At 41.7% G+C, this 12,191-nt stretch overlaps 1 pseudogene; it reads right to left on the bottom strand.

The window, feature by feature from the left end:
• Positions 1–5,298: 5,298 nt before the first annotated feature.
• LOC121574327 lies at positions 5,299–10,373 on the bottom strand (annotated as a pseudogene).
• Positions 10,374–12,191: the final 1,818 nt, after the last annotated feature.

Below are 12,191 nucleotides of genomic sequence, written 5' to 3'. Positions count from 1 at the left end.
ATGAAAGATACAAAAGTAATTACCATTCACTACATAAAACAAACATGTCATGTGTTAATTCATCACATTATAAAGTACATACACACAACGCTCTTGTCAATTACTGTCACTCTCCTATTATTGAGTTGCAACAGCAGGATATTTATTGACCCATCAAAGCACCTGTTGTCTGGACCAGTTAATTTGTTGCTAAATTATTCCTGTGCAGTGCTAAAGTACCTTTGAAAAACAGCATGTTGTTCATCTCATTGTTTTCATAGGCAGCGTCAATGTAAGGAGGCACTGTATATCTGACCACAGGCTGGAGATCTGGGTGATGCCTGTCTCATCAAAGTGAGGATACCTATGCCACATAAATCTGACAAAACATTGCTTTGAGTTGTTATGGGGTGTCTGTCAGCACAGCAGTATCTATCAGCAACCCAATTAATTTTATCTCTGGGATGTCAACCAACATATTATGTCAATCTACACAATCTCCTTTGTCTTGCAAGACTCATAAACATACCTGACCTTTTCTGAAGACAAGGTTTGGGAAGGTACCTTGTAGTAAATTTATGCATGTCTTGCAAATTCAGAAACACTTATGTGTGCTAGTTTTGTGCTTTACTTTTGTGCAATCTCTATACCATATTAAACTAAATTCTACTACAGCATTTGGAGATGGTAATTTATGAATGGCAGTTTGACTTTAAGTTTGAAGTTGTGGTGGTTCTCAGTAAGTACCTGTACACAGCTTCCCATTGCAACCCAAGCAAAACATACTGAGGCAAAAATAACCTTGTTTTATGCTCAAATAAAAGTTAAAGGGCAACTCCCCCACTTTTCAACTCATTATTCGTTGCTGGTTTTGAAAATAACAGTTTTTCTTCCTTTTAATTCTATGTCACAGAAAAACATTTTTGTTGTACCTTTCTTCTTATCTTTTTAACCACAGATCATAGAAACGCTCTGTTTTCACATATGTACACTGGTTTGGTGCTGGAGATAATGAACATGTGTTTGAAAAGTGGCAGAATGGGGGAGTTGCCCTTTAAGTAGAAGTCAAGTAGAGCAAAATGGAAAAGAACAAAATTGCAGCCAAATGCTGTCTATACAATACAATACTTGCTTTATTGGTCGATTTGCCCAGATATTCTTTATGCTGCCGAGCAGCGCCCCTGGAGCACTTAGGAGTAAAGTGCCTTGCTTAAGGGCACAAAAGCATTATGTAGGTTACAGGATATTGAAGCCCTTTCGCTCACTCCCTGCAGAATTCCCTGCAGGCGGCTTTTGAATTCGAACCAGCAACTCTCCAATTACCAGCCCACCTTCCTAACCTCGAGGCTACCGCTCCACTTGAGGTAGTATCCAGCGCCAAAGCGTTCAACGTGACATTCCAAGGCAATCTAAAATGGGACATGCAACCATCTTCACATGCAACCCACCCCCCGACCCTCTGACAGTCGACGTCTGCTTTGTCCGTCCAGTGCTCGATTATGCCACTCCGGTGTGGCACCCTGGTCTCACAGCCCCCCAACATAACCTACTTGAAAAGATAAAAAGGCATGCAAACAAAATCATCATGGCCCCCACCTACACGTCCCACAAATCTGCATACAATGAACTGGGCTTGCAATCCTTGGAGTCACGCCGCACCCACCTCTGCAGATCCTTTCCCAGAAGATTGCAAAATCCCAGGATTTAAAGCAATAGCTGCCTCCTCAGACGAGAGGACATGTTAGTGGCAGATCCACATGATCCAGTCACAAACTAAACCTTCCCCAACTGAAAGTCACGAACACAATCCTATTGGTTGTCTGATGTAGGCTGGGAACTGGTAACTGGAAGAATGTCGCCGGAGGGGATGGCTGCCGTTTTTATGGGCTCCTAACCAATTGAGCTATTTTATGTGTTTTTTGCTTTGTCTGTAACTTAGTTTGTACATAATGTTTCTGCCACCGTCTCTTATGACCGAAAATAGCTTTTGGATATCAGAACAGCGATTACTCACCTCGAACTGGACAAAGAGTTTTTCTTTAACGAGTGGGACGCGTAGGATTTACTAATGCTATCTGACCAGGCACAAATCCCCGTCATTCGCATGAAAAAGAGACGCCGATCCGGGTGCCTTGTGAGAATTCATCGGCGAGTGGGTAACCCGCCTCTACCATCTGTCCTATTGGCCAACGTGCAATCATTGGAGAATAAACTGGATGAGTTCTGTTCGACACTATCCTACCAACAGGACATTAAAAACTGTAATATCTTATGTTTCACAGAGTCGTCATGGACGACATGGATAATATACAGTTGGCTGGGTTTTCCGTGCATCGGAAGACAGACCAGCTACCTCCGGTAAGACGAGGGGTGGTGGTCTGTGTATATTTGTTAATAACAGCTGGTGCGCAAAATCTAATATTAAAGAAGTCTTGAGGTTTCGCTCGCCTGAGGTAGAGTACCTCATGATAAGCTGTAGACCACACTATTACTAAGAGAGTTTTCATCTGTATTTTTTGTAGCTGTCTATTTACCACCACAAACCGATGCTGGCACCAAAACCGCACTCAACGAGCTGTATAAGGCCATAAGCAAACAAGAAAATGTTCATCCAGAGGCGGGGCTCCTAGTGGCTGGGGACTTTAATGCAGGAAAACTTAAATCCGTTTTACCTCATTTCTACCAGCATGTCTGTAATACCTACATTTTTCAAGCAGACCACCATAGTCTCTGTGCCCAAGAATGCCAAGGTAACCTGCCTAAATGACTACCGACCTGTAGCACTCACGTCTGTAGCCATGAAGTGCTTTTTAAGGCTGGTCATGGCTCACATCAACACCATCATCCCAGAAACACTAGACCCACTCCAATTCGCATACTGCCCCAACAGATCCACAGATGACGCAATCTTTATTGCACTCCACACTGCCCTTTCCCAGCTGGACAAAAGGAACACCTATGTGAGAATGTTGTTCATTGACTACAGCTCAGCGTTCAACACCATAGTGCCCTCAAAGCTCATCACTAAGCTAAGGACCCTGGGACTAAACACCTCCCTCTGCAACTGGATCCTGGACTTCCTGACAGGCCTCCCCCAGGTGGTAAGGGTAGGCAACAACACATCTGCCACGCTGATCCTCAACACGAGGGCTCCTCAGGCGTGCGGTATCACCAACAAACTATCATGGTCCAAACACACCAAGACAGTCGTGAAGAGGGCACGACAATGCCTATTCCCCCTCAGGAGACTGAAAAGATTTGGCTTCAGATCCAGTTTGGCAACTGCTCGGCCTCCGACCGCAAGGCACTACAGAGGGTAGTGCATATGGCCCAGTACATCACTGGGGCAAAGCTTCCTGTCATCCAGGACCTCTATACCAGGCGGTGTCAGAGGAAGGCCCTATCTCCATCACAGTTTCATCAAAAATGGTGTCATATTGGCTTAGATGTGATGTTAAGAAGATGTGATGGTAAGAAGATTTGAATTTAACATTAGCATTGATCAACGCCTACCTACAACACAAACCAAAACGACGAGTGTAAATGATGTATACCAAAGTCAGATGCATACCAAATTTGGTTAGGGTTAAAAACCTCAAATCGAGTATGAAGAACTTTACTTCACTCTGTGATCAAACAAATAAACACAAGTTAGGTTGGTGTGTTTTAGCTGGCTATTGCCATTAGGAAAGTACTGTAGTGCTGTGAGAGAGGGGGTGCTGGACAACAACATTGGCCAGGAAATACGTGAGTCAGTTGTTAGATCTGGATTGGAAAACTGTGGGGAAAATCTGGAATCCCCAAATGACGTGTATTCAATCTGACACCCACTCCTAAACAAGAGCCCTGTGATATGCACGAGTGTCAATCTAAAGTAGTTTAAGTATGCTTTGAAGGACAGGCTAAAGTACAAGAATAGCCAGAGGGGAGAGAGGTTTCCCTACAAATGTTTGCTCATGCCCAGACAGGCAAGACTAAGGATGCATTACCATTATACTGTATGGCTAGCTTCTGACGTCCTGATGCGGAGTACAGTAAATTTGCATACACCCTCTAACATACTGGATGCACACTGAAATGTACACAACATGTATAAACATTGGAAAAGGAGTGAGAAGAAAATGATTATATTGTTCGCTTATTAATTAAAGTTGCGGATTAATTAAATCCAAGCAAGCATTCAGAAGTATTCCAAAATCTGGATAAATCACTGTGGAATATTTTCTTGTGGGAGAAACTTGTTAAACTGATCTTAACCTGCTATAAGTAACTTCCCAGATGAGTACAGTGTGTTTCTTTTGAGTTCAAAGAGCGGAAACAGGGGATTACGCAATTCTAAAAACTTAATTGACAAGAGGATATTTCTTATAAGGCAGGATCTTTGCTCCATTACCTTGCACCTGCATCGTCAGAATGCCTTATACTGATGTGACAACTGATAACCTGTTTCTAATGTTTCGTAACATATAATTGGTATCTGTGCAACATTTACCTCTGATTTTCTCCTCTGTCACTTGACTATAATGGTGGTTAGACCAAGCAAAGCAGTGCATGGGGTGGCTGATTCATATCTAGAAAATAGTTTTCTCTAGCCTGGGGACTGTCACGCAAGTTCATGGTTTCTTTCCACTGCTCATACTCATTGGCCTTTGTATTTTATTACAAGAGGGACATTGTGTGATATGGCCATAGCAGTTCTGAGTTTTCTCATAGAAATTGTAGCGTGAAAATAATAAAAGACCTAGCAGTCTAGGCAGACCAGATCAATGTCACACACCATATCATGTTCTTAAATAATTAGTTTAGTTATACCTTGTGGTATGCTAAATCAGTGTGCTGCATGTAGGAGATTGAAATGGGTGTGCCACAGGATTTCTTCATTGTTATTCTCTATCTATCTTATTATATTAGCCATTCCATTTGTTATGCTTTCATGTACCTTAATATAGATACACATTCTACTGCAAATGTTTGTCTGTGGAGATTGAATAGCTGTGTGATCAATTGTATACACTTGTCAGCAACGGGTGTAACTGAAATAGCAGAATCCACTAATTTGAAGGGGTGTCCACATACTTTTGGCCATGTAATGTGTCTGTTGGTTGTGTATTTGTTTAAGTGAATTGTTTGGTAATGTCGTCTGAGGTTTCATCAGAAATGGGTTCAAATTAACATCTCTGTTTCATAATGTTTCCACCATAAGTCCACCATAGTAAAAGCCAAAACAAAGAAATCACTAAAACTTGGAATTTATTTGAATATGCAAAGTGTACAAATATGTTTGGCCTACATTCAATACATTCATTTTTTTCAGCTTATTTAGGTTACAATTTAGTCAAGAAAAATATAAAATAATTTAGATACATAAATAGATATTTAAATAGATATGTGGCAATATTAGTTCCTAGAAAACTAATAAAATCTCACAAAAATACAACAACTTCATGTTAGAAACAACTTTGTCATTTGCCTAAATTAATCATTGTTCACAGCTGCTGCTTAAACGTCTCATTATGGTCGATGGTCTAACAAGGCAGGAAGTAGCTGTTTCCTAGCACACGGAGCTGTCTTCTGGTCCCCATGTTGTATTCAAACACGTAGGGGCCACTATAGAGGTAGGTGAAGCCTGTAAAACCATATAGGGTAGAGAGGTTAGCGACATGCCACACTGAGAACCGATCAATGCTCAAGAAAATCTAAAATAGGACTTAATAGGACTATTCAGGGGATTTTCTTATATTCAATGAAAACTTTAGAAGGTAGAAAATAATATTTTTTATATTTACGTCTCCTTGGCTTGTAATGCACAGTTGTGTGCTTAGATGCTGTATCACGCTCACCTCGGACTTGGAAGGCTGCAGTCACTTTGCTTGTCATGCCTGGGAACTGTTCATCCACACGCTTGGGGAAACCTCTGTCCATGCTGTTCATTTCCTCATCATAACTATGATAAAATAAATATTAGTGAGATTGTGATGCTCTTGACATCAATATCTAATGGCAACATACAGTACATAGAAAAGTGACAATAAATTATATAGCTTGTAATGATAAACTAGACTCCACTAACCTGTAGTAGTAGTCGCCAACGAAGAACAAGGTCTTGCGAGAATCTTCATCGTACAGTGCGGCGTCAACTTTCTTCACAGTCCTGGGCAGACCCAAGCTCTTCAGGTTTCTGGGATACCCGGGGACGATGTCATAGCCATAGAGAGCCCAGACCTGACGATCTGCAGGGACAGTGACAGAGTATTACTGAGATATGACTCCAATTAAACAGGTTAATGTATTCACACAGTATTCATTACAGGCATATAGGGAGGCTAGTGCTGATATGGTTCTAGCCTCCACAGTTGTTGTCTAGACACCATGTGGAGACTACAGCCATACAAGGGCTAGTTTGAGGCAATTGGTGACTCTGCAATACCTTTAAAGAGGAACACTCTGTCAGATAGCATGCTCTCATAAGCTGCATTGATGTTGTTGGGGAGTTCGGGCCAGAAAGTCTTGATGAGGTTCTGCTGTGGTTTGCTGCTCTGAGGGTAAATACGCCAGAAGAACCTGAAGATGGAGGGAGGACATCAGGACGTTAGAGCTCTGGATCACAGATTACACGGCAACCATTTTGTTTCTCTGGGAAACAGTGTCATTCATTGGCTGTGTCTGAGCTGTAGGTTACCATAAGTCACTGAACATCTGATCTAGGCTATATGATGTACTGTACCTGCCCTTGAAGAACATCTTCTCCCCACGCAGAGTGGTGACAGCATCCAGGACCAGGGTGGGGTCACAGGCATCAGGGGTGGAAGCGGGTGTAGGGTCGGGCTTATCTGGGTTAGGGGTTAACATCTGGGTTTGGGCCTGGAGGACACAGATACTCATTAGTTCCAATTCCAATATTGGACAGTCTCATAAATGAGTTACTTGGAGATCAATAATATAACGTATTTTGCATGAGCCTTTTTGTTAGTCAGTCAAAAGAAGTGGAATACAGCAATATAAAGCTAAACCAAACAGGGCAGAAAGAGAAAGATAATTCAATACTGACCGTATATGTACTGGATGCCGTTGACGTCATCACGAGGCAGAGAGAAGGTTCTGGGCTCTGTGTAGCTGTACACTGGGAACATCAGCGCTCCAGGGTCGTCGGAGTGGCTGAGACCCAGGGAATGGCCAAACTCATGGGCAGCCACCAAGAACAGGTTGTACCCTATATGATGAAAATACATCATTCTTCTACTATTTTGTGGCAATTTTCATGACATTTACATTTTAGCAGACGCTTTTAACAAGGGCACATCGATATATTTTTCACCAAGTCGGCTTGTGGATTCAAATCAGCAACCTTTCGGTTACTGGCCCAACGCTCTTAACCGCTAGGCTACCTGACACTTCACCCAAGATTGTCCTACAATTGAAACAGGGTAAATGTAGTAAATTAAGTCATGTTCCACATTTATTGTTGTGATAGAGGGTCTCACCTCTGGTTGAGCTGAAGGTGAAGTACTCGTCATCGTCAAAATGAGCATCTCCTCCAATGTCAGCGCCGGGGCGAAGGCATGGGCCAGGGGTGCCTTCAGGGCCATCGAAGGGTAGAAATCACCATGATCTACACAGACAGGAGAAATAATAGTATGAGCCATCAGAGATGAGGTGGTCCTCTGTAGCTCAACTGGTAGAGCACGGCGCTTGTAACGCCAAGGTAGTGGGTTCGATCCCCGGGACCACCCATACACAAAAAATGTATGCACGCATGACTGTAAGTCGCTTTGGATAAAAGCGTCTGCTAAATGGCATATTATTATTATTATTATGAGGACAAATGCATAATGTATATAACAAAATGAATTATTTATGTTTGTTTCTCAAACCGATGCACTTACATGGGCCCAATGTAACACCCCAGAGGGTGACATAAGGCAAAATGACTCTAATAACACCCTTTCAACTCATCAAACTGTGTAAAGACAGATTACAGTGAGGGGGACAAGCAGTGTTATGATACTGATGCCATTGTGGATGTGTTTGTTTATGAGTGGTGTTGATGTTGGTATGGGGGCGGAGGGTGCCCCTCTGTTCAATGGCTTTTAGCCAGGGAATACTGTCATAATGTCTGAATATATCTGCACTGTGCTCTGACAGGAGGAATGTAAAGAGTGGATCCTCCACAGGTATCTCCCTCCCTCCCTTTCTAACCCTGCTACTCAAACATCCTGAGAGCCTTTTAAGTGTCTGTCTGTCTTTCATTTTTCAGTTTTGAAGACCAACTCCAGCCTCCCTAGCACCTCATTTATCACCTGATTTACCTCACAAAAGGTGCACTTTAGTAGCTGGTGCAGGGCTCCTAATGAAATGGCACAAGTTGGGGGGTGGGCCTTTCCTCTTTTACATTTACATTTACGTCATTTAGCAGACGCTCTTATCCAGAGCGACTTACAGTTAGTGCATACATTATTCTTTTTAGAATATTTTATTTTATTTTATTTTTTTTTCGCCATGCTCTACCAACTGAGCTACCTCCCTGCCGGCCATTCCCTCCCCTACCCTGGACGACGGTGGGCCAATTGTGCGCCTCCCCATTGGTCTCCCGGTTGCGGCCGGCTACAGCAGAGCCTGGATGGATGGGTTACTGAACCCATCCATCCAGGCAAGGGGGGAGGCCGATGATATCAGAGTGCACCGATCAAACCAGCTCATTTAATTGCCAACTCGTTGAATTTAGCAATTGTCTAAAAAAACACTATTTTGCTCAAAACATATTTTTTCACCCTTAAGTGTGTGTACTTTACTGTACTTTTTATACTTGGAATTATGTTTTTCCAACAGAGAAATTAATATATATATATATATATATATATATATATATATATATATATATATATATATATATATATATATACATGGAGTGGATCTTTAAATGTGTGCATTCTTAGTGTACATGTACAGTATGACATGTTGGTGCATCAGACCTATGGTCTTGTACCAATATTATTGTTATAATAGCTTATTAGTAGCTTTGACAAACATATTCAGTAACCCATCCAAGTACTTCCATGTTACACTTTCTAAATATTTAAGGAATTCTGTTTCAGTAGGTCACATTAACATTGTGTTAGGTAAGATACAAGTTTCTTACTTCTGTTGCCGAAGGAGATCATGATGTCAGCGGTGCCGCTGTAGATACGGGTGAACCTCAGGGGGGAGACCTTGGCCCACACCTGTAGTGCTCTCTCTATGGAGTTGTCCACCTCAGCCACAGACATGTCAGGAGTGTAGTTCTCAATTCTGAAGAAGACAATAGACCAACAGTCAACATTAGAAAAATATTTCTCAATGTAGAAAATGTTTTTTGGTTTGTTCAGCAAACCCTGACTTTGGCCTATCACTCATAGTGTCTCTGTGTATAATTTGATGTTTGCCAATACAAAACCTTTGATTGACACATTTAAATTTTTTAAATTTTAGTCATTTAGCAGACACTCTTATCCAGAGCGACTTACGGTGGTGAGTGCAACAAACAGTTTGGTGTAGTTGAGTGTTTTTCTCAAAATGTAAAGACCACCTAATTGGTATTGCAACTAACTAAATGTTAACATTACAAACCCTACTTTTGCTAAGTATCAATTCACCATGGTCAACTTGTTTTTCTCACTCTTCTCACCTGTAAGTAAGCTGGTTTGTCTGCCACTTAAGGTTATCGAAGGTGGTGAATCGGCTGAGTTGGACGTCAGGTACCCCGCAGCGTGGCTTCTTCATCATCGTCACGGTCTCAGCGTCCAAGGTTCCTGTCACCTTGAGGCCAAAGAACCTCTGCATCTCGCTGACTTTCCTGCTCCGCTGGCTGGGCCCCCGTCTGAACATCGGACCCGTCTCCTCCGTCAGGTTAAAGAACCTCTTTAGGTACGTCTACAGAAAACACAGCAAGCATGAAGTTATAATGATAGTACATTATAGTGCCATTTACTACAGTTATGAATATAATCTCCTCTGGTATGTGTACAAGGCTCACACAGCAAGAATTCAATTACAGAATGACTTTATTGTGTTATGAGTATAGCAACTAACTAAGCAAGGATTTCAATAGTTCTTGCTCTTCAACACAACCAATTATAATATATATATTTTTTTGTTTTCCTTTATTTAACCAGGTAAGTCATTGAGAACACATTCGACCTGACTGATCCATATGAAGTAACATGAACACATCTGTTCCATCATAATATTTTCAGTTGTGAAACCCATAAAGACCCTCCTTCCAAAATATTTGACAAAAAGCATACCTCTGCTAGGGCTTCATCTTCTTCAGTAGGTGGCGATACTGGCAAAGAGTAAACCACTATTGCCAGGCTGACTAGTAGTAAGCACAGATTTAAAGTCTTCATGATGCTTCTTCCTTGAGAGCGTCTTGTTTGTGTGGTGTGTGGCCAGGGGTTGTCTTATATAGGCTTAAAGCCTGGGGAGTTGGGTAATGTCTCAGTGAGTAATCACTGTCAAACCCTCATCATCAAACAAGAGGAAGGAAATCAAGGTAATGTAAAAGGTGATGACAGATCAGCAAACACATTTTCCATAACAAAGGAATTATGACAAAGACAAAAACACTGCCTTAATCTACTGTATTTACACATTGTCATATTTGTTATTTGTCACATAATCAAGTCATTGATTGATCGTTATGTTAATCATTTATGTCCCAATGGAAATATGTACTTTTTTTAATCTAGATCTAACTGATCATTATGTACTATAAGTTGGAAGAAAGAATACTGCCAAAAATGTATTCAGACACAAAAAAAGCTTTAAATAATGCTTTAACAAGCTTTAAATATGCTGACATACCAATCTACAGTATTTGATATTTCACATTCTACATTATCACCAAGTGTGTGTGAATTTTTGTTGTTGTACTGGAATGCATCACTCCCTCAGAAAGGTGTGTTATTGCATGTATAAGAAAGAAGGATTATTTCGATCATCTAAAGTTCAGACAGGAAATGACACATATTTGTTTAATCATTTATTAGAAAAGATTACAATACATGCAATACATTAGTCTTGGCGTTAAGGTCTCTGCTCCTTCGTAGTATCTCCCCTGCAAACAACAATGAGTCGTTAGGATGTCACGAAATGGTCGCCTAAAGTCATCAGGACGTTGTGTCATGGTCCCCTGGAGGTTCCCCTGGGGCGGCAGGTAGCTTAGTGGGTAAGAGCGTTGTGCCAGTAACCGAAAGGTCGCTGGTTCTAATCCCCGAGCCGACTAGGTGAAAAATCTGTCGATGTGCCCTTAAGCAAGGCACTTAACCCTAATTGCTCCTGTAAGTCGCTCTGGATAAGAGCGTCTGCTAAATGACTTAAATGTAAATGTAATGTAAATGTTTTGTCTAGTTCCCTGTTGGTCCCAGGGATGTCCCCGGGGACGTTGTAGGAAGTTCTTGGGACTTTGTGTCATAGTTCCCTGGAGTTTTTTGTCTAGTTCTCGGTTTGTCCGGAGGACGTCACCTGATGGTCGCAAAGAAATGCCCCCCCCCCAACCCCATCCTAGTTTAGTAACACATTACCCCTTGTTACTGTTGCAAAGCCCATCAAGGCCCTGATTGGTGAACCACTGATCCAGTCACAGCTCTTCAAATCATATCAAATCAAATTGTATTGGTCACACACATATATTTAGCAGATGTTGTTGCGGGTGTAGCGAAATGCTTGTGTTCCTAGCTCCAACAGTGCAGTAGTATCTAACAATTCACAACAATACACACAAATTTAAAAGTAAAATAATGGAATTAAGAAATATATATTATAATATGTTATAATGTCTGGGTGGTATTGACTAAAATACAGTAGACTACAGTATATACATAGGAAATGAGTAAAACAGTATGTAAACATTATTAAAGTGACTAGTATTCCATTTAAAGTGACCAGTGATTCCATGTCTATGTATATAGGGCAGCAGCCTCTAAGGTGCTGGGTTGAGCAACCGGGTGGTAGCCGGCTGGTGATGGCTATTTAACAATCTGATGGCCTTGAGATAGAAGCTGTTTTTCAGTCTCTCGGTCCCAGCTTTGATGCACCTGCACTGACCTCACCTTCTGGATGATAGCGGGGTGAACAGGCCATGGCTCTGGTGGTTGATGTCCTTGATTATCTTTTTGGCCTTCCTGTGACATCAGGTGTTGTAGGTGTCCTGGAGGGCAGGCAGTGTGCCCCTGGTG

The sequence above is a fragment of the Coregonus clupeaformis genome, chromosome 9 (assembly GCF_020615455.1).
Source record: "Coregonus clupeaformis isolate EN_2021a chromosome 9, ASM2061545v1, whole genome shotgun sequence".
NCBI lineage: Eukaryota > Metazoa > Chordata > Actinopteri > Salmoniformes > Salmonidae > Coregonus > Coregonus clupeaformis.
This window is presented reverse-complemented; position numbering and strand designations above follow the sequence as displayed.